The 27916-nt window shown below is 42.8% G+C and overlaps 1 protein-coding gene across 1 annotated transcript in view; it reads left to right on the top strand.

The window, feature by feature from the left end:
• The window catches only part of cplane1 (ciliogenesis and planar polarity effector 1), a 286526-nt gene that overhangs the window by 29381 nt on the left and 229229 nt on the right, over positions 1 to 27916 (top strand). The gene's annotated exons all lie outside the window — the stretch shown is intronic.

Genomic DNA, 27916 nt, shown 5'->3' with positions numbered 1-27916 from the left:
AGGAACAATGCTCATTAATCACTATAGTCCACCCTCACACACAGGAACAGTGCACATTAATCACTATAGACCACCCTCACACACAGGAACAGTGCACATTAATCACTATAGACCACCCTCACACACAGGAACAGTGCACATTAATCACTATAGACCATCCTCACACACAGGAACAATGCTCATTAATCACTATAGTCCACCCTCACACACAGGAACAGTGCACATTAATCACTATAGTCCATCCTCACACACAGGAACAATGCACATTAATCACTATAGACCATCCTCACACACAGGAACAGTGCACATTAATCACTATAGTCCATCCTCACACACAGGAACAGTGCACATTAATCACTATAGTCCATCCTCACACACAGGAACAGTGCTCATTAATCACTATAGACCATCCTCACACACAGGAACAATGCACATTAATCACTATAGTCCATCCTCACACACAGGAACAGTGCACATTAATCACTATAGTCCATCCTCACACACAGGAACAATGCACATTAATCACTATAGACCATCCTCACACACAGGAACAGTGCTCATTAATCACTATAGACCATCCTCACACACAGGAACAGTGCTCATTAATCACTATAGACCACCCTCACACACAGGAACAGTGCACATTAATCACTATAGACCATCCTCACACACAGGAACAGTGCACATTAATCACTATAGACCATCCTCACACACAGGAACAGTGCACATTAATCACTATAGTCCATCCTCACACACAGGAACAATGCACATTAATCACTATAGTCCATCCTCACACACAGGAACAGTGCACATTAATCACTATAGTCCACCCTCACACACAGGAACAGTGCACATTAATCACTATAGTCCATCCTCACACACAGGAACAGTGCACATTAATCACTATAGACCATCCTCACACACAGGAACAATGCACATTAATCACTATAGTCCATCCTCACACACAGGAACAGTGCACATTAATCACTATAGACCATCCTCACACACAGGAACAGTGCACATTAATCACTATAGTCCATCCTCACACACAGGAACAATGCTCATTAATCACTATAGTCCATCCTCACACACAGGAACAGTGCACATTAATCACTATAGTCCATCCTCACACACAGGAACAATGCTCATTAATCACTATAGTCCATCCTCACACACAGGAACAGTGCACATTAATCACTATAGTCCATCCTCACACACAGGAACAATGCACATTAATCACTATAGACCATCCTCACACACAGGAACAGTGCACATTAATCACTATAGTCCATCCTCACACACAGGAACAATGCTCATTAATCACTATAGTCCATCCTCACACACAGGAACAATGCACATTAATCACTATAGACCATCCTCACACACAGGAACAGTGCACATTAATCACTATAGTCCATCCTCACACACAGGAACAGTGCACATTAATCACTATAGTCCATCCTCACACACAGGAACAATGCTCATTAATCACTATAGTCCATCCTCACACACAGGAACAATGCTCATTAATCACTATAGTCCATCCTCACACACAGGAACAGTGCACATTAATCACTATAGTCCATCCTCACACACAGGAACAGTGCACATTAATCACTATAGTCCATCCTCACACACAGGAACAATGCACATTAATCACTATAGACCATCCTCACACACAGGAACAATGCACATTAATCACTATAGACTACCCTCACACACAGGAACAGTGCACATTAATCACTATAGTCCATCCTCACACACAGGAACAGTGCTCATTAATCACTATAGTCCATCCTCACACACAGGAACAGTGCACATTAATCACTATAGTCCATCCTCACACACAGGAACAGTGCACATTAATCACTATAGTCCATCCTCACACACAGGAACAGTGCTCATTAATCACTATAGTCCATCCTCACACACAGGAACAATGCACATTAATCACTATAGACCATCCTCACACACAGGAACAGTGCACATTAATCACTATAGTCCATCCTCACACACAGGAACAGTGCACATTAATCACTATAGTCCATCCTCACACACAGGAACAATGCTCATTAATCACTATAGTCCATCCTCACACACAGGAACAATGCTCATTAATCACTATAGTCCATCCTCACACACAGGAACAGTGCACATTAATCACTATAGTCCATCCTCACACACAGGAACAGTGCACATTAATCACTATAGACCATCCTCACACACAGGAACAATGCACTTTAATCACTATAGACCATCCTCACACACAGGAACAATGCACATTAATCACTATAGTCCATCCTCACACACAGGAACAGTGCACATTAATCACTATAGACCACCCTCACACACAGGAACAGTGCTCATTAATCACTATAGACCATCCTCACACACAGGAACAATGCACATTAATCACTATAGACCAACCTCACACACAGGAACAATGCACATTAATCACTATAGTCCATCCTCACACACAGGAACAATGCACATTAATCACTATAGACCATCCTCACACACAGGAACAGTGCACATTAATCACTATAGTCCATCCTCACACACAGGAACAATGCTCATTAATCACTATAGACCACCCTCACACACAGGAACAATGCACATTAATCACTATAGTCCATCCTCACACACAGGAACAGTGCACATTAATCACTATAGTCCATCCTCACACACAGGAACAGTGCACATTAATCACTATAGTCCATCCTCACACAGGAACAGTGCACATTAATCACTATAGTCCATCCTCACACACAGGAACAATGCACATTAATCACTAAAGTCCATCCTCACACACAGGAACAGTGCACATTAATCACTATAGTCCATCCTCACACACAGGAACAGTGCACATTAATCACTAGAGACCACCCTCACACACAGGAACAGTGCACATTAATCACTATAGTCCATCCTCACACACAGGAACAGTGCACATTAATCACTATAGACCGCCCTCACACACAGGAACAGTGCACATTAATCACTATAGTCCATCCTCACACACAGGAACAGTGCACATTAATCACTATAGACCATCCTCACACACAGGAACAGTGCACATTAATCACTATAGACCATCCTCACACACAGGAACAATGCACATTAATCACTATAGTCCATCCTCACACACAGGAACAGTGCACATTAATCACTATAGACCACCCTCACACACAGGAACAGTGCACATTAATCACTATAGACCACCCTCACACACAGGAACAGTGCACATTAATCACTATAGACCATCCTCACACACAGGAACAATGCACATTAATCACTATAGACCATCCTCACACACAGGAACAGTGCACATTAATCACTATAGACTGCCCTCACACACAGGAACAGTGCACATTAATCACTATAGACCATCCTCACACACAGGAACAATGCTCATTAATCACTATAGACCATCCTCACACACAGGAACAGTGCACATTAATCACTATAGACTGCCCTCACACACAGGAACAGTGCACATTAATCACTATAGACCATCCTCACACACAGGAACAATGCTCATTAATCACTATAGACCATCCTCACACACAGGAACAGTGCTCATTAATCACTATAGACCATCCTCACACACAGGAACAGTGCACATTAATCACTATAGTCCATCCTCACACACAGGAACAGTGCACATTAATCACTATAGACCATCCTCACACACAGGAACAGTGCACATTAATCACTATAGACCATCCTCACACACAGGAACAGTGCACATTAATCACTATAGTCCGCCCTCACACACAGGAACAGTGCACATTAATCACTATAGTCCATCCTCACACACAGGAACAGTGCACATTAATCACTATAGTCCATCCTCACACACAGGAACAGTGCACATTAATCACTATAGTCCACCCTCACACACAGGAACAGTGCACATTAATCACTATAGTCCATCCTCACACACAGGAACAGTGCACATTAATCACTATAGTCCATCCTCACACACAGGAACAGTGCACATTAATCACTATAGTCCATCCTCACACACAGGAACAATGCACATTAGTCACTATAGTCCATCCTCACACACAGGAACAGTGCACATTAATCACGATAGACCATCCTCACACACAGGAACAATGCTCATTAATCACTATAGTCCATCCTCACACACAGGAACAGTGCTCATTAATCACTATAGACCACCCTCACACACAGGAACAATGCTCATTAATCACTATAGTCCATCCTCACACACAGGAACAGTGCACATTAATCACTATAGTCCATCCTCACACTCAGGAACAGTGCACATTAATCACTATAGTCCATCCTCACACACAGGAACAGTGCTCATTAATCACTATAGTCCATCCTCACACACAGGAACAGTGCTCATTAATCACTATAGTCCATCCTCACACACAGGAACAGTGCACATTAATCACTATAGTCCATCCTCACACACAGGAACAGTGCACATTAATCACTATAGACCATCCTCACACACAGGAACAATGCACATTAATCACTATAGACCACCCTCACACACAGGAACAGTGCACATTAATCACTATAGTCCATCCTCACACACAGGAACAGTGCACATTAATCACTATAGTCCATCCTCACACACAGGAACAGTGCACATTAATCACTATAGTCCATCCTCACACACAGGAACAATGCTCATTAATCACTATAGTCCATCCTCACACACAGGAACAGTGCTCATTAATCACTATAGACCACCCTCACACACAGGAACAATGCACATTAATCACTATAGTCCATCCTCACACACAGGAACAGTGCACATTAATCACTATAGTCCATCCTCACACACAGGAACAGTGCACATTAATCACTATAGTCCATCCTCACACACAGGAACAATGCACATTAATCACTATAGTCCATCCTCACACACAGGAACAATGCTCATTAATCACTATAGACCACCCTCACACACAGGAACAGTGCTCATTAATCACTATAGTCCACCCTCACACACAGGAACAGTGCACATTAATCACTATAGACCACCCTCACACACAGGAACAATGCACATTAATCACTATAGTCCATCCTCACACACAGGATCAGTGCACATTAATCACGATAGTCCATCCTCACACACAGGAACAGTGCACATTAATCACTATAGACCACCCTCACACACAGGAACAATGCTCATTAATCACTATAGACCACCCTCACACACAGGAACAGTGCACATTAATCACTATAGTCCATCCTCACACACAGGATCAGTGCACATTAATCACTATAGACCATCCTCACACACAGGAACAGTGCACATTAATCACTATAGACTGCCCTCACACACAGGAACAATGCTCATTAATCACTATAGACCACCCTCACACACAGGAACAGTGCACATTAATCACTATAGACCGCCCTCTCACACAGGAACAGTGCACATTAATCACTATAGACCGCCCTCACACACAGGAACAGTGCTCATTAATCACTATAGACCGCCCTCACACACAGGAACAGTGCTCATTAATCACTATAGACCACCCTCACACACAGGAACAATGCTCATTAATCACTATAGTCCATCCTCTCACACAGGAACAATGCTCATTAATCACTATAGTCCATCCTCACACACAGGAACAGTGCACATTAATCACTATAGACCACCCTCACACACAGGAACAGTGCTCATTAATCACCATAGACCACCCTCACACACAGGAACAGTGCACATTAATCACTATAGTCCATCCTCACACACAGGAACAATGCACATTAATCACTATAGTCCATCCTCACTCACAGGAACAGTGCACATTAATCACTATAGACCATCCTCACACACAGGAACAGTGCACATTAATCACTATAGACCACCCTCACACAGGAACAATGCTCATTAATCACTATAGACCATCCTCACACACAGGAACAATGCTCATTAATCACTATAGTCCATCCTCTCACACAGGAACAATGCTCATTAATCACTATAGTCCATCCTCACACACAGGAACAGTGCACATTAATCACTATAGACCACCCTCACACAGGAACAATGCTCATTAATCACTATAGTCCACCCTCACACACAGGAACAATGCTCATTAATCACTATAGTCCATCCTCACACACAGGAACAATGCACATTAATCACTATAGTCCACCCTCACACACAGGAACAATGCTCATTAATCACTATAGACCATCCTCACACACAGGAACAGTGCACATTAATCACTATAGTCCACCCTCACACACAGGAACAATGCACATTAATCACTATAGTCCACCCTCACACACAGGAACAATGCTCATTAATCACTATAGTCCATCCTCACACACAGGAACAGTGCTCATTAATCACTATAGTCCATCCTCACACACAGGAACAGTGCTCATTAATCACTATAGTCCATCCTCACACACAGGAACAATGCACATTAATCACTATAGTCCATCCTCACACACAGGAACAGTGCTCATTAATCACTATAGTCCATCCTCTCACACAGGAACAATGCTCATTAATCACTATAGTCCATCCTCACACACAGGAACAGTGCTCATTAATCACTATAGTCCATCCTCACACACAGGAACAATGCTCATTAATCACTATAGTCCATCCTCACACACAGGAACAGTGCTCATTAATCACTATAGTCCATCCTCTCACACAGGAACAATGCTCATTAATCACTATAGTCCATCCTCACACACAGGAACAGTGCACATTAATCACTATAGACCACCCTCACACAGGAACAATGCTCATTAATCACTATAGTCCACCCTCACACACAGGAACAGTGCTCATTAATCACTATAGTCCATCCTCACACACAGGAACAGTGCACATTAATCACTATAGTCCATCCTCACACACAGGAACAGTGCTCATTAATCACTATAGTCCATCCTCACACACAGGAACAGTGCACATTAATCACTATAGACCATCCTCACACACAGGAACAATGCACATTAATCACTATAGTCCATCCTCACACACAGGAACAGTGCACATTAATCACTATAGACCATCCTCACACACAGGAACAGTGCACATTAATCACTATAGTCCATCCTCACACACAGGAACAATGCTCATTAATCACTATAGTCCATCCTCACACAGGAACAGTGCTCATTAATCACTATAGTCCATCCTCACACACAGGAACAGTGCACATTAATCACTATAGTCCATCCTCACACACAGGAACAATGCACATTAATCACTATAGACCACCCTCACACACAGGAACAATGCACATTAATCACTATAGTCCATCCTCTCACACAGGAACAATGCTCATTAATCACTATAGACCATCCTCACACACAGGAACAGTGCACATTAATCACTATAGTCCATCCTCACACACAGGAACAATGCACATTAATCACTATAGACCATCCTCACTCACAGGAACAATGCACATTAATCACTATAGTCCATCCTCACACACAGGAACAGTGCACATTAATCACTATAGTCCATCCTCACACACAGGAACAGTGCACATTAATCACTATAGTCCATCCTCACACACAGGAACAATGCACATTAATCACTATAGACCACCCTCACACACAGGAACAGTGCACATTAATCACTATAGTCCATCCTCACACACAGGAACAATGCACATTAATCACTATAGTCCACCCTCACACACAGGAACAGTGCACATTAATCACTATAGACCATCCTCACACACAGGAACAGTGCACATTAATCACTATAGTCCATCCTCACACACAGGAACAATGCTCATTAATCACTATAGTCCATCCTCACACACAGGAACAGTGCACATTAATCACTATAGACCGCCCTCACTCAGGAACAGTGCACATTAATCACTATAGTCCACCCTCACACACAGGAACAGTGCACATTAATCACTATAGTCCATCCTCACACACAGGAACAATGCACATTAATCACTATAGTCCATCCTCACACACAGGAACAGTGCACATTAATCACTATAGTCCATCCTCACACACAGGAACAGTGCACATTAATCACTATAGTCCACCCTCACACACAGGAACAGTGCACATTAATCACTATAGTCCATCCTCACACACAGGAACAGTGCACATTAATCACTATAGTCCACCCTCACACACAGGAACAGTGCACATTAATCACTATAGTCCATCCTCACACACAGGAACAATGCACATTAATCACTATAGTCCATCCTCACACACAGGAACAATGCTCATTAATCACTATAGACCATCCTCACACACAGGAACAATGCACATTAATCACTATAGTCCATCCTCACACACAGGAACAGTGCACATTAATCACTATAGTCCATCCTCACACACAGGAACAGTGCACATTAATCACTATAGACCGCCCTCACACAGGAACAGTGCACATTAGTCACTATAGACCACCCTCACACAGGAACAGTGCTCATTAATCACTATAGACTGCCCTCACACACAGGAACAATGCTCATTAATCACTATAGTCCATCCTCACACACAGGAACAGTGCACATTAATCACTATAGTCCATCCTCACACACAGGAACAGTGCTCATTAATCACTATAGACTGCCCTCACACACAGGAACAGTGCACATTAATCACTATAGTCCATCCTCACACACAGGAACAGTGCACATTAATCACTATAGACCACCCTCACACACAGGAACAATGCACATTAATCACTATAGTCCATCCTCACACACAGGAACAGTGCTCATTAATCACTATAGTCCACCCTCACACAGGATCAGTGCACATTAATCACTATAGACCATCCTCACACACAGGAACAGTGCTCATTAATCACTATAGACTGCCCTCACACTCAGGAACAGTGCACATTAATCACTATAGACCACCCTCACACTCAGGAACAGTGCACATTAATCACTATAGACTGCCCTCACACACAGGAACAGTGCTCATTAATCACTATAGACCATCCTCACACACAGGAACAGTGCACATTAATCACTATAGACCACCCTCACACAGGAACAATGCTCATTAATCACTATAGACCATCCTCACACACAGGAACAATGCTCATTAATCACTATAGTCCATCCTCTCACACAGGAACAATGCTCATTAATCACTATAGTCCATCCTCACACACAGGAACAGTGCACATTAATCACTATAGACCACCCTCACACAGGAACAATGCTCATTAATCACTATAGTCCACCCTCACACACAGGAACAATGCTCATTAATCACTATAGTCCATCCTCACACACAGGAACAATGCACATTAATCACTATAGTCCACCCTCACACACAGGTACAATGCTCATTAATCACTATAGACCATCCTCACACACAGGAACAGTGCACATTAATCACTATAGTCCACCCTCACACACAGGAACAATGCACATTAATCACTATAGTCCACCCTCACACACAGGAACAATGCTCATTAATCACTATAGTCCATCCTCACACACAGGAACAGTGCTCATTAATCACTATAGTCCATCCTCACACACAGGAACAGTGCTCATTAATCACTATAGTCCATCCTCACACACAGGAACAATGCACATTAATCACTATAGACCATCCTCACACACAGGAACAATGCTCATTAATCACTATAGTCCATCCTCACACACAGGAACAGTGCTCATTAATCACTATAGTCCATCCTCTCACACAGGAACAATGCTCATTAATCACTATAGTCCATCCTCACACACAGGAACAGTGCACATTAATCACTATAGACCACCCTCACACAGGAACAATGCTCATTAATCACTATAGTCCACCCTCACACACAGGAACAGTGCTCATTAATCACTATAGTCCATCCTCACACACAGGAACAGTGCACATTAATCACTATAGTCCATCCTCACACACAGGAACAGTGCTCATTAATCACTATAGTCCATCCTCACACACAGGAACAGTGCACATTAATCACTATAGACCATCCTCATACACAGGAACAATGCACATTAATCACTATAGTCCATCCTCACACACAGGAACAGTGCACATTAATCACTATAGACCATCCTCACACACAGGAACAGTGCACATTAATCACTATAGTCCATCCTCACACACAGGAACAATGCTCATTAATCACTATAGTCCATCCTCACACAGGAACAGTGCTCATTAATCACTATAGTCCATCCTCACACACAGGAACAGTGCACATTAATCACTATAGTCCATCCTCACACACAGGAACAATGCACATTAATCACTATAGACCACCCTCACACACAGGAACAATGCACATTAATCACTATAGTCCATCCTCACACACAGGAACAATGCTCATTAATCACTATAGACCATCCTCACACACAGGAACAGTGCACATTAATCACTATAGTCCATCCTCACACACAGGAACAATGCACATTAATCACTATAGACCACCCTCACACACAGGAACAGTGCACATTAATCACTATAGTCCATCCTCACACACAGGAACAATGCACATTAATCACTATAGTCCACCCTCACACACAGGAACAGTGCACATTAATCACTATAGACCATCCTCACACACAGGAACAATGCACATTAATCACTATAGACCATCCTCACACACAGGAACAGTGCACATTAATCACTATAGTCCATCCTCACACACAGGAACAATGCTCATTAATCACTATAGTCCATCCTCACACACAGGAACAGTGCACATTAATCACTATAGTCCATCCTCACACACAGGAACAGTGCACATTAATCACTATAGTCCACCCTCACACACAGGAACAGTGCACATTAATCACTATAGTCCATCCTCACACACAGGAACAGTGCACATTAATCACTATAGTCCACCCTCACACACAGGAACAGTGCACATTAATCACTATAGTCCACCCTCACACACAGGAACAATGCTCATTAATCACTATAGTCCATCGTCACACACAGGAACAGTGCACATTAATCACTATAGTCCATCCTCACACACAGGAACAATGCACATTAATCACTATAGTCCATCCTCACACACAGGAACAGTGCACATTAATCACTATAGACCACCCTCACACACAGGAACAGTGCACATTAATCACTATAGACCATCCTCACACACAGGAACAGTGCACATTAATCACTATAGACCATCCTCACACACAGGAACAGTGCACATTAATCACTATAGTCCATCCTCACACACAGGAACAGTGCACATTAATCACTATAGACCATCCTCACACACAGGAACAGTGCACATTAATCACTATAGTCCATCCTCACACACAGGAACAGTGCACATTAATCACTATAGACCATCCTCACACACAGGAACAGTGCACATTAATCACTATAGTCCATCCTCACACACAGGAACAGTGCACATTAATCACTATAGTCCATCCTCACACACAGGAACAATGCACATTAATCACTATAGTCCATCCTCACACACAGGAACAATGCTCATTAATCACTATAGACCATCCTCACACACAGGAACAATGCACATTAATCACTATAGTCCATCCTCACACACAGGAACAGTGCACATTAATCACTATAGTCCATCCTCACACACAGGAACAGTGCACATTAATCACTATAGACCGCCCTCACACAGGAACAGTGCACATTAGTCACTATAGACCACCCTCACACAGGAACAGTGCTCATTAATCACTATAGACTGCCCTCACACACAGGAACAATGCTCATTAATCACTATAGTCCATCCTCACACACAGGAACAGTGCACATTAATCACTATAGTCCATCCTCACACACAGGAACAGTGCTCATTAATCACTATAGACTGCCCTCACACACAGGAACAGTGCACATTAATCACTATAGTCCATCCTCACACACAGGAACAGTGCACATTAATCACTATAGACCACCCTCACACACAGGAACAATGCACATTAATCACTATAGTCCATCCTCACACACAGGAACAGTGCTCATTAATCACTATAGTCCACCCTCACACAGGATCAGTGCACATTAATCACTATAGACCATCCTCACACACAGGAACAGTGCTCATTAATCACTATAGACTGCCCTCACACTCAGGAACAGTGCACATTAATCACTATAGACCACCCTCACACTCAGGAACAGTGCACATTAATCACTATAGACTGCCCTCACACACAGGAACAGTGCACATTAATCACTATAGACTGCCCTCACACACAGGAACAGTGCACATTAATCACTATAGTCCATCCTCACACACAGGAACAATGCACATTAATCACTATAGTCCACCCTCACACACAGGAACAGTGCTCATTAATCACTATAGTCCACCCTCACACACAGGAACAGTGCACATTAATCACTATAGACCATCCTCACACACAGGAACAGTGCACATTAATCACTATAGACCATCCTCACACACAGGAACAGTGCACATTAATCACTATAGTCCATCCTCACACACAGGAACAGTGCTCATTAATCACTATAGACCGCCCTCACACACAGGAACAGTGCACATTAATCACTATAGTCCATCCTCACACACAGGAACAGTGCACATTAATCACTATAGACCACCCTCACACACAGGAACAATGCTCATTAATCACTATAGACCGCCCTCACACACAGGAACAGTGCACATTAATCACTATCGTCCATCCTCACACACAGGAACAATGCACATTAATCACTATAATCCATCCTCACACACAGGAACAATGCTCATTAATCACTATAGACCATCCTCACACACAGGAACAGTGCACATTAATCACTATAGACCACCCTCACTCACAGGAACAGTGCACATTAATCACTATAGTCCATCCTCACACACAGGAACAATGCTCATTAATCACTATAGACCATCCTCACTCACAGGAACAATGCACATTAATCACTATAGTCCATCCTCACACACAGGAACAGTGCACATTAATCACTATAGACCATCCTCACACACAGGAACAATGCTCATTAATCACTATAGACCATCCTCACACACAGGAACAATGCTCATTAATCACTATAGACCATCCTCACACACAGGAACAATGCTCATTAATCACTATAGACCATCCTCACACACAGGAACAATGCTCATTAATCACTATAGACCATGCTCACTCACAGGAACAGTGCACATTAATCACTATAGACCACCCTCACTCACAGGAACAGTGCTCATTAATCACTATAGTCCATCCTCACACACAGGAACAATGCTCATTAATCACTATAGACCGCCCTCACACACAGGAACAGTGCTCATTAATCACTATAGACCGCCCTCACACACAGGAACAGTGCACATTAATCACTATAGTCCATCCTCACACACAGGAACAATGCACATTAATCACTATAGTCCACCCTCACTCACAGGAACAGTGCACATTAATCACTATAGTCCATCCTCACACACAGGAACAATGCTCATTAATCACTATAGTCCACCCTCACTCACAGGAACAGTGCACATTAATCACTATAGACCATCCTCACACACAGGAACAGTGCACATTAATCACTATAGACCATCCTCACACACAGGAACAGTGCTCATTAATCACTATAGACTGCCCTCACACACAGGAACAATGCTCATTAATCACTATAGTCCATCCTCTCACACAGGAACAGTGCTCATTAATCACTATAGACCACCCTCACACCCAGGAACAGTGCACATTAATCACTATAGTCCATCCTCACACACAGGAACAGTGCACATTAATCACTATAGACCATCCTCACTCACAGGAACAATGCACATTAATCACTATAGTCCATCCTCACACACAGGAACAATGCTCATTAATCACTATAGACTGCCCTCACACACAGTAACAATGCTCATTAATCACTATAGACCACCCTCACACAGGAACAATGCTCATTAATCACTATAGTCCATTCTCACACACAGGAACAGTGCACATTAATCACTATAGACTGCCCTCACACACAGGAACAATGCTCATTAATCACTATAGTCCATCCTCACACACAGGAACAATGCACATTAATCACTATAGTCCATCCTCACACACAGGAACAGTGCACATTAATCACTATAGACTGCCCTCACACACAGGAACAATGCTCATTAATAACTATAGTCCATCCTCTCACACAGGAACAGTGCACATTAATCACTATAGACTGCCCTCACACACAGGAACAATGCTCATTAATAACTATAGTCCATCCTCACACACAGGAACAGTGCACATTAATCACTATAGTCCATCCTCACACACAGGAACAATGCACATTAATCACTATAGTCCATCCTCACACACAGGAACAGTGCACATTAATCACTATAGTCCATCCTCACACACAGGAACAGTGCTCATTAATCACTATAGACCATCCTCACACACAGGAACAGTGCTCATTAATCACTATAGACTGCCCTCACACACAGGAACAGTGCACATTAATCACTATAGTCCATCCTCACACACAGGAACAGTGCACATTAATCACTATAGTCCATCCTCACACACAGGAACAATGCTCATTAATCACTATAGACCACCCTCACACACAGGAACAGTGCACATTAATCACTATAGTCCACCCTCACACACAGGAACAGTGCACATTAATCACTATAGACCATCCTCACACACAGGAACAGTGCACATTAATCACTATAGTCCATCCTCACACACAGGAACAGTGCACATTAATCACTATAGTCCATCCTCACACACAGGAACAGTGCTCATTAATCACTATAGTCCATCCTCACACACAGGAACAGTGCTCATTAATCACTATAGTCCATCCTCACACACAGGAACAGTGCACATTAATCACTATAGTCCATCCTCACACACAGGAACAGTGCACATTAATCACTATAGTCCACCCTCACACACAGGAACAGTGCTCATTAATCACTATAGACCATCCTCACACACAGGAACAGTGCACATTAATCACTATAGTCCATCCTCACTCACAGGAACAGTGCACATTAATCACTATAGACCATCCTCACACACAGGAACAGTGCACATTAATCACTATAGTCCATCCTCACACACAGGAACAGTGCACATTAATCACTATAGACCATCCTCACACACAGGAACAGTGCACATTAATCACTATAGTCCATCCTCACACACAGGAACAGTGCACATTAATCAGTATAGACCATCCTAACACACAGGAACAGTGCACATTAATCACTATAGTCCACCCTCACACACAGGAACAATGCTCATTAATCACTATAGTCCATCCTCACACACAGGAACAGTGCACATTAATCACTATAGTCCATCCTCACACTCAGGAACAGTGCTCATTAATCACTATAGTCCATCCTCACACACAGGAACAATGCTCATTAATCACTATAGTCCATCCTCACACACAGGAACAGTGCTCATTAATCACTATAGTCCATCCTCACACACAGGAACAATGCTCATTAATCACTATAGTCCATCCTCACACACAGGAACAGTGCACATTATTCACTATAGACCGCCCTCACACACAGGAACAATGCACATTAATCACTATAGACCGCCCTCACACACAGGAACAGTGCACATTAATCACTATAGTCCATCCTCACACTCAGGAACAGTGCACATTAATCACTATAGTCCATCCTCACACTCAGGAACAGTGCACATTAATCACTATAGTCCATCCTCACACACAGGAACAATGCTCATTAATCACTATAGACCGCCCTCACACACAGGAACAGTGCACATTAATCACTATAGACCATCCTCACACACAGGAACAGTGCACATTAATCACTATAGACCGCCCTCACACAGGAACAATGCACATTAATTACTATAGACCATCCTCACACACAGGAACAATGCACATTAATCACTATAGTCCATCCTCACACACAGGAACAGTGCTCATTAATCACTATAGTCCATCCTCACACACAGGAACAGTGCACATTAATCACTATAGTCCATCCTCACACACAGGAACAATGCACATTAATCACTATAGTCCATCCTCACACACAGGAACAATGCACATTAATCACTATAGACCGCCCTCACACACAGGAACAGTGCACATTAATCACTATAGTCCATCCTCACACTCAGGAACAGTGCACATTAATCACTATAGTCCATCCTCACACACAGGAACAATGCACATTAATCACTATAGACCGCCCTCACACACAGGAACAGTGCACATTAATCACTATAGTCCATCCTCACACTCAGGAACAGTGCACATTAATCACTATAGTCCATCCTCACACTCAGGAACAGTGCACATTAATCACTATAGTCCATCCTCACACACAGGAACAGTGCTCATTAATCACTATAGTCCATCCTCACACACAGGAACAGTGCTCATTAATCACTATAGTCCATCCTCACACACAGGAACAGTGCACATTAATCACTATAGACCGCCCTCACACAGGAACAATGCACATTAATTACTATAGACCATCCTCACACACAGGAACAATGCACATTAATCACTATAGTCCATCCTCACACACAGGAACAGTGCACATTAATCACTATAGTCCATCCTCACACACAGGAACAGTGCTCATTAATCACTATAGTCCATCCTCACACACAGGAACAGTGCACATTAATCACTATAGACCACCCTCACACACAGGAACAGTGCACATTAATCACTATAGTCCATCCTCACACAGGAACAATGCTCATTAATCACTATAGACCACCCTCACACACAGGAACAATGCACATTAATCACTATAGTCCATCCTCACACACAGGAACAGTGCACATTAGTCACTATAGACCACCCTCACACACAGGAACAGTGCTCATTAATCACTATAGTCCATCCTCACACACAGTAACAGTGCACATTAATCACTATAGTCCATCCTCACACTCAGGAACAGTGCACATTAATCACTATAGTCCATCCTCACACACAGGAACAATGCTCATTAATCACTATAGTCCACCCTCACACACAGGAACAGTGCACATTAGCCACTATAGACCACCCTCACACAGGAACAGTGCTCATTAATCACTATAGTCCATCCTCACACACAGGAACAGTGCACATTAATCACTATAGACCACCCTCACACACAGGAACAGTGCACATTAATCACTATAGTCCATCCTCACACACAGGAACAGTGCACATTAATCACTATAGTCCATCCTCACACACAGGAACAGTGCACATTAATCACTATAGACCACCCTCACACACAGGAACAGTGCACATTAATCACTATAGTCCATCCTCAAACACAGGATCAGTGCACATTAATCACTATAGACCACCCTCACACACAGGAACAGTGCACATTAATCACTATAGTCTATCCTCAAACACAGGATCAGTGCACATTAATCACTATAGTCCATCCTCAAACACAGGAACAATGCACATTAATCACTATAGTCCATCCTCACACACAGGAACAGTGCACATTAATCACTATAGACCACCCTCACACACAGGAACAATGCACATTAATCACTATAGTCCATCCTCACACACAGGAACAGTGCACATTAATCACTATAGTCCATCATCACACACAGGAACAGTGCACATTAATCACTATAGTCCATCCTCACACACAGGATCAGTGCACATTAATCACTATAGTCCACCCTCACACACAGGAACAATGCACATTAATCACTATAGTCCACCCTCACACACAGGAACAGTGCACATTAATCACTATAGTCCATCCTCACTCACAGGAACAGTGCACATTAATCACTATAGTCCATCCTCACACACAGGAACAGTGCACATTAATCACTATAGTCCATCCTCACTCACAGGAACAGTGCACATTAATCACTATAGTCCATCCTCACACACAGGAACAGTGCACATTAATCACTATAGACCATCCTCACACACAGGAACAATGCACATTAATCACTATAGTCCATCCTCACACACAGGAACAGTGCTCATTAATCACTATAGTCCATCCTCACACACAGGAACAGTGCACATTAATCACTATAGTCCATCCTCACACACAGGAACAATGCACATTAATCGCTATAGACCATCCTCACACACAGGAACAGTGCACATTAATCACTATAGTCCATCCTCACACACAGGAACAGTGCACATTAATCACTATAGTCCACCCTCACACACAGGAACAGTGCACATTAATCACTATAGTCCACCCTCACACACAGGAACAGTGCACATTAATCACTATAGACCATCCTCACACACAGGAACAGTGCACATTAATCACTATAGTCCATCCTCACACACAGGAACAGTGCACATTAATCACTATAGTCCATCCTCACACACAGGAACAGTGCACATTAATCACTATAGACCATCCTCACACACAGGAACAGTGCACATTAATCACTATAGACCATCCTCACACACAGGAACAGTGCACATTAATCACTATAGTCCACCCTCACACACAGGAACAGTGCACATTAATCACTATAGACCATCCTCACACACAGGAACAGTGCACATTAATCACTATAGTCCATCCTCACACACAGGAACAGTGCACATTAATCACTATAGTCCATCCTCACACACAGGAACAGTGCACATTAATCACTATAGACCATCCTCACACACAGGAACAATGCACATTAATCACTATAGTCCACCCTCACACACAGGAACAATGCACATTAATCACTATAGTCCACCCTCACACACAGGAACAGTGCACATTAATCACTATAGACCATCCTCACACACAGGAACAGTGCACATTAATCACTATAGACCATCCTCACACACAGGAACAGTGCACATTAATCACTATAGACCATCCTCACACACAGGAACAGTGCACATTAATTACTATAGTCCATCCTCACACACAGGAACAGTGCACATTAATCACTATAGTCCATCCTCACACACAGGAACAATGCTCATTAATCACTATAGACCATCCTCACACACAGGAACAGTGCACATTAATCACTATAGTCCATCCTCACACACAGGAACAGTGCACATTAATCACTATAGACCATCCTCACACACAGGAACAATGCTCATTAATCACTATAGTCCATCCTCACACACAGGAACAGTGCACATTAATCACTATAGTCCATCCTCACACACAGGAACAGTGCACATTAATCACTATAGACCATCCTCACACACAGGAACAGTGCACATTAATCACTATAGACCATCCTCACACACAGGAACAGTGCACATTAATCACTATAGTCCATCCTCACACACAGGAACAGTGCACATTAATCACTATAGACCATCCTCACACACAGGAACAGTGCACATTAATCACTATAGACCATCCTCACACACAGGAACAGTGCACATTAATCACTATAGTCCATCCTCACACACAGGAACAGTGCACATTAATCACTATAGTCCATCCTCACACACAGGAACAGTGCACATTAATCACTATAGTCCATCCTCACACACAGGAACAGTGCACATTAATCACTATAGACCATCCTCACACACAGGAACAGTGCACATTAATCACTATAGACCATCCTCACACACAAGGAACAGTGCACATTAATCACTATAGTCCATCCTCACACACAGGAACAGTGCTCATTAATCACTATAGTCCATCCTCACACACAGGAACAGTGCACATTAATCACTATAGACCATCCTCACACACAGGAACAGTGCACATTAATCACTATAGTCCATCCTCACACACAGGAACAGTGCACATTAATCACTATAGTCCACCCTCACACAGAGGAACAGTGCACATTAATCACTATAGACCATCCTCACACACAGGAACAGTGCACATTAATCACTATAGTCCATCCTCACAACACAGGAACAGTGCACATTAATCACTATAGTCCATCCTCACACACAGGAACAGTGCACATTAATCACTATAGTCCACCCTCACACACAGGAACAATGCACATTAATCACTATAGTCCATCCTCACACACAGGAACAGTGCACATTAATCACTATAGACCACCTCACACACAGGAACAATGCACATTAATCACTATAGTCCATCCTCACACACAGGAACAGTGCACATTAATCACTATAGTCCATCCTCACACACAGGAACAATGCACATTAATCACTATAGTCCATCCTCACACACAGGAACAGTGCACATTAATCACTATAGTCCATCCTCACACACAGGAACAGTGCACATTAATCACTATAGTCCATCCTCACACACAGGAACAATGCACATTAATCACTATAGTCCATCCTCACACACAGGAGAACAGGTGCACATTCACTATAGACCATCCTCACACACAGGAACAATGCTCATTAATCACTATAGTCCATCCTCACACACAGGAACAGTGCACATTAATCACTATAGACCATCCTCACACACAGGAACAGTGCACATTAATCACTATAGACCATCCTCACACACAGGAACAGTGCACATTAATCACTATAGACCATCCTCACACACAGGAACAGTGCACATTAATCACTATAGTCCATCCTCACACACAGGAACAGTGCACATTAATCACTATAGACCATCCTCACACACAGGAACAGTGCACATTAATCACTATAGTCCATCCTCACACACAGGAACAGTGCACATTAATCACTATAGACCATCCTCACACACAGGAACAGTGCACATTAATCACTATAGACCATCCTCACACACAGGAACAATGCACATTAATCACTATAGTCCACCCTCACACACAGGAACAGTGCACATTAATCACTATAGACCATCCTCACACACAGGAACAATGCACATTAATCACTATAGTCCACCCTCACACACAGGAACAGTGCTCATTAATCACTATAGACCATCCTCACACACAGGAACAATGCACATTAATCACTATAGTCCACCCTCACACACAGGAACAGTGCACATTAATCACTATAGACCATCCTCACACACAGGAACAGTGCACATTAATCACTATAGACCATCCTCACACACAGGAACAGTGCACATTAATCACTATAGACCATCCTCACACACAGGAACAATGCACATTAATTACTATAGTCCATCCTCACACACAGGAACAGTGCACATTAATCACTATAGTCCATCCTCACACACAGGAACAGTGCACATTAATCACTATAGTCCATCCTCACACACAGGAACAATGCTCATTAATCACTATAGTCCATCCTCACACACAGGAACAATGCACATTAATCACTATAGTCCACCCTCACACACAGGAACAGTGCACATTAATCACTATAGACCATCCTCACACACAGGAACAATGCACATTAATCACTATAGTCCACCCTCACACACAGGAACAGTGCACATTAATCACTATAGTCCATCCTCACACACAGGAACAGTGCACATCAATCACTATAGACCATCCTCACACACAGGAACAGTGCACATTAATCACTATAGACCACCCTCACACAGGAACAATGCTCATTAATCACTATAGACCATCCTCACACACAGGAACAATGCTCATTAATCACTATAGTCCATCCTCTCACACAGGAACAATGCTCATTAATCACTATAGTCCATCCTCACACACAGGAACAGTGCACATTAATCACTATAGACCACCCTCACACAGGAACAATGCTCATTAATCACTATAGTCCACCCTCACACACAGGAACAATGCTCATTAATCACTATAGTCCATCCTCACACACAGGAACAATGCACATTAATCACTATAGTCCACCCTCACACACAGGAACAATGCTCATTAATCACTATAGACCATCCTCACACACAGGAACAGTGCACATTAATCACTATAGTCCACCCTCACACACAGGAACAATGCACATTAATCACTATAGTCCACCCTCACACACAGGAACAATGCTCATTAATCACTATAGTCCATCCTCACACACAGGAACAGTGCTCATTAATCACTATAGTCCATCCTCACACACAGGAACAGTGCTCATTAATCACTATAGTCCATCCTCACACACAGGAACAATGCACATTAATCACTATAGACCATCCTCACACACAGGAACAATGCTCATTAATCACTATAGTCCATCCTCACACACAGGAACAGTGCTCATTAATCACTATAGTCCATCCTCTCACACAGGAACAATGCTCATTAATCACTATAGTCCATCCTCACACACAGGAACAGTGCACATTAATCACTATAGACCACCCTCACACAGGAACAATGCTCATTAATCACTATAGTCCACCCTCACACACAGGAACAGTGCTCATTAATCACTATAGTCCATCCTCACACACAGGAACAGTGCACATTAATCACTATAGTCCATCCTCACACACAGGAACAGTGCTCATTAATCACTATAGTCCATCCTCACACACAGGAACAGTGCACATTAATCACTATAGACCATCCTCATACACAGGAACAATGCACATTAATCACTATAGTCCATCCTCACACACAGGAACAGTGCACATTAATCACTATAGACCATCCTCACACACAGGAACAGTGCACATTAATCACTATAGTCCATCCTCACACACAGGAACAATGCTCATTAATCACTATAGTCCATCCTCACACAGGAACAGTGCTCATTAATCACTATAGTCCATCCTCACACACAGGAACAGTGCACATTAATCACTATAGTCCATCCTCACACACAGGAACAATGCACATTAATCACTATAGACCACCCTCACACACAGGAACAATGCACATTAATCACTATAGTCCATCCTCACACACAGGAACAATGCTCATTAATCACTATAGACCATCCTCACACACAGGAACAGTGCACATTAATCACTATAGTCCATCCTCACACACAGGAACAATGCACATTAATCACTATAGACCACCCTCACACACAGGAACAGTGCACATTAATCACTATAGTCCATCCTCACACACAGGAACAATGCACATTAATCACTATAGTCCACCCTCACACACAGGAACAGTGCACATTAATCACTATAGACCATCCTCACACACAGGAACAATGCACATTAATCACTATAGACCATCCTCACACACAGGAACAGTGCACATTAATCACTATAGTCCATCCTCACACACAGGAACAATGCTCATTAATCACTATAGTCCATCCTCACACACAGGAACAGTGCACATTAATCACTATAGTCCATCCTCACACACAGGAACAGTGCACATTAATCACTATAGTCCACCCTCACACACAGGAACAGTGCACATTAATCACTATAGTCCATCCTCACACACAGGAACAGTGCACATTAATCACTATAGTCCACCCTCACACACAGGAACAGTGCACATTAATCACTATAGTCCACCCTCACACACAGGAACAATGCTCATTAATCACTATAGTCCATCGTCACACACAGGAACAGTGCACATTAATCACTATAGTCCATCCTCACACACAGGAACAATGCACATTAATCACTATAGTCCATCCTCACACACAGGAACAGTGCACATTAATCACTATAGACCACCCTCACACACAGGAACAGTGCACATTAATCACTATAGACCATCCTCACACACAGGAACAGTGCACATTAATCACTATAGACCATCCTCACACACAGGAACAGTGCACATTAATCACTATAGTCCATCCTCACACACAGGAACAGTGCACATTAATCACTATAGACCATCCTCACACACAGGAACAGTGCACATTAATCACTATAGTCCATCCTCACACACAGGAACAGTGCACATTAATCACTATAGACCATCCTCACACACAGGAACAGTGCACATTAATCACTATAGTCCATCCTCACACACAGGAACAGTGCACATTAATCACTATAGTCCATCCTCACACACAGGAACAATGCACATTAATCACTATAGTCCATCCTCACACACAGGAACAATGCTCATTAATCACTATAGACCATCCTCACACACAGGAACAATGCACATTAATCACTATAGTCCATCCTCACACACAGGAACAGTGCACATTAATCACTATAGTCCATCCTCACACACAGGAACAGTGCACATTAATCACTATAGACCGCCCTCACACAGGAACAGTGCACATTAGTCACTATAGACCACCCTCACACAGGAACAGTGCTCATTAATCACTATAGACTGCCCTCACACACAGGAACAATGCTCATTAATCACTATAGTCCATCCTCACACACAGGAACAGTGCACATTAATCACTATAGTCCATCCTCACACACAGGAACAGTGCTCATTAATCACTATAGACTGCCCTCACACACAGGAACAGTGCACATTAATCACTATAGTCCATCCTCACACACAGGAACAGTGCACATTAATCACTATAGACCACCCTCACACACAGGAACAATGCACATTAATCACTATAGTCCATCCTCACACACAGGAACAGTGCTCATTAATCACTATAGTCCACCCTCACACAGGATCAGTGCACATTAATCACTATAGACCATCCTCACACACAGGAACAGTGCTCATTAATCACTATAGACTGCCCTCACACTCAGGAACAGTGCACATTAATCACTATAGACCACCCTCACACTCAGGAACAGTGCACATTAATCACTATAGACTGCCCTCACACACAGGAACAGTGCACATTAATCACTATAGACTGCCCTCACACACAGGAACAGTGCACATTAATCACTATAGTCCATCCTCACACACAGGAACAATGCACATTAATCACTATAGTCCACCCTCACACACAGGAACAGTGCTCATTAATCACTATAGTCCACCCTCACACACAGGAACAGTGCACATTAATCACTATAGACCATCCTCACACACAGGAACAGTGCACATTAATCACTATAGACCATCCTCACACACAGGAACAGTGCACATTAATCACTATAGTCCATCCTCACACACAGGAACAGTGCTCATTAATCACTATAGACCGCCCTCACACACAGGAACAGTGCACATTAATCACTATAGTCCATCCTCACACACAGGAACAGTGCACATTAATCACTATAGACCACCCTCACACACAGGAACAATGCTCATTAATCACTATAGACCGCCCTCACACACAGGAACAGTGCACATTAATCACTATCGTCCATCCTCACACACAGGAACAATGCACATTAATCACTATAATCCATCCTCACACACAGGAACAATGCTCATTAATCACTATAGACCATCCTCACACACAGGAACAGTGCACATTAATCACTATAGACCACCCTCACTCACAGGAACAGTGCACATTAATCACTATAGTCCATCCTCACACACAGGAACAATGCTCATTAATCACTATAGACCATCCTCACTCACAGGAACAATGCACATTAATCACTATAGTCCATCCTCACACACAGGAACAGTGCACATTAATCACTATAGACCATCCTCACACACAGGAACAATGCTCATTAATCACTATAGACCATCCTCACACACAGGAACAATGCTCATTAATCACTATAGACCATCCTCACACACAGGAACAATGCTCATTAATCACTATAGACCATCCTCACACACAGGAACAATGCTCATTAATCACTATAGACCATGCTCACTCACAGGAACAGTGCACATTAATCACTATAGACCACCCTCACTCACAGGAACAGTGCTCATTAATCACTATAGTCCATCCTCACACACAGGAACAATGCTCATTAATCACTATAGACCGCCCTCACACACAGGAACAGTGCTCATTAATCACTATAGACCGCCCTCACACACAGGAACAGTGCACATTAATCACTATAGTCCATCCTCACACACAGGAACAATGCACATTAATCACTATAGTCCACCCTCACTCACAGGAACAGTGCACATTAATCACTATAGTCCATCCTCACACACAGGAACAATGCTCATTAATCACTATAGTCCACCCTCACTCACAGGAACAGTGCACATTAATCACTATAGACCATCCTCACACACAGGAACAGTGCACATTAATCACTATAGACCATCCTCACACACAGGAACAGTGCTCATTTATCACTATAGACTGCCCTCACACACAGGAACAATGCTCATTAATCACTATAGTCCATCCTCTCACACAGGAACAGTGCTCATTAATCACTATAGACCACCCTCACACACAGGAACAGTGCACATTAATCACTATAGTCCATCCTCACACACAGGAACAGTGCACATTAATCACTATAGACCATCCTCACTCACAGGAACAATGCACATTAATCACTATAGTCCATCCTCACACACAGGAACAATGCTCATTAATCACTATAGACTGCCCTCACACACAGTAACAATGCTCATTAATCACTATAGACCACCCTCACACAGGAACAATGCTCATTAATCACTATAGTCCATTCTCACACACAGGAACAGTGCACATTAATCACTATAGACTGCCCTCACACACAGGAACAATGCTCATTAATCACTATAGTCCATCCTCACACACAGGAACAATGCACATTAATCACTATAGTCCATCCTCACACACAGGAACAGTGCACATTAATCACTATAGACTGCCCTCACACACAGGAACAATGCTCATTAATAACTATAGTCCATCCTCTCACACAGGAACAGTGCACATTAATCACTATAGACTGCCCTCACACACAGGAACAATGCTCATTAATAACTATAGTCCATCCTCACACACAGGAACAGTGCACATTAATCACTATAGTCCATCCTCACACACAGGAACAATGCACATTAATCACTATAGTCCATCCTAACACACAGGAACAGTGCACATTAATCACTATAGTCCATCCTCACACACAGGAACAGTGCTCATTAATCACTATAGACCATCCTCACACACAGGAACAGTGCTCATTAATCACTATAGACTGCCCTCACACACAGGAACAGTGCACATTAATCACTATAGTCCATCCTCACACACAGGAACAGTGCACATTAATCACTATAGTCCATCCTCACACACAGGAACAATGCTCATTAATCACTATAGACCACCCTCACACACAGGAACAGTGCACATTAATCACTATAGTCCACCCTCACACACAGGAACAGTGCACATTAATCACTATAGACCATCCTCACACACAGGAACAGTGCACATTAATCACTATAGTCCATCCTCACACACAGGAACAGTGCACATTAATCACTATAGTCCATCCTCACACACAGGAACAGTGCTCATTAATCACTATAGTCCATCCTCACACACAGGAACAGTGCTCATTAATCACTATAGTCCATCCTCACACACAGGAACAGTGCACATTAATCACTATAGTCCATCCTCACACACAGGAACAGTGCTCATTAATCACTATAGTCCACCCTCACACACAGGAACAGTGCTCATTAATCACTATAGACCATCCTCACACACAGGAACAGTGCACATTAATCACTATAGTCCATCCTCACTCACAGGAACAGTGCACATTAATCACTATAGACCATCCTCACACACAGGAACAGTGCACATTAATCACTATAGTCCATCCTCACACACAGGAACAGTGCACATTAATCACTATAGACCATCCTCACACACAGGAACAGTGCACATTAATCACTATAGTCCATCCTCACACACAGGAACAGTGCACATTAATCACTATAGACCATCCTCACACACAGGAACAGTGCACATTAATCACTATAGTCCACCCTCACACACAGGAACAATGCTCATTAATCACTATAGTCCATCCTCACACACAGGAACAGTGCACATTAATCACTATAGTCCATCCTCACACTCAGGAACAGTGCTCATTAATCACTATAGTCCATCCTCACACACAGGAACAATGCTCATTAATCACTATAGTCCATCCTCACACACAGGAACAGTGCTCATTAATCACTATAGTCCATCCTCACACACAGGAACAATGCTCATTAATCACTATAGTCCATCCTCACACACAGGAACAGTGCACATTATTCACTATAGACCGCCCTCACACACA

The sequence above is a fragment of the Stegostoma tigrinum genome, chromosome 3 (assembly GCF_030684315.1).
Source record: "Stegostoma tigrinum isolate sSteTig4 chromosome 3, sSteTig4.hap1, whole genome shotgun sequence".
NCBI classification, from domain to species: Eukaryota; Metazoa; Chordata; class Chondrichthyes; order Orectolobiformes; family Stegostomatidae; genus Stegostoma; species Stegostoma tigrinum.
This window is presented reverse-complemented; position numbering and strand designations above follow the sequence as displayed.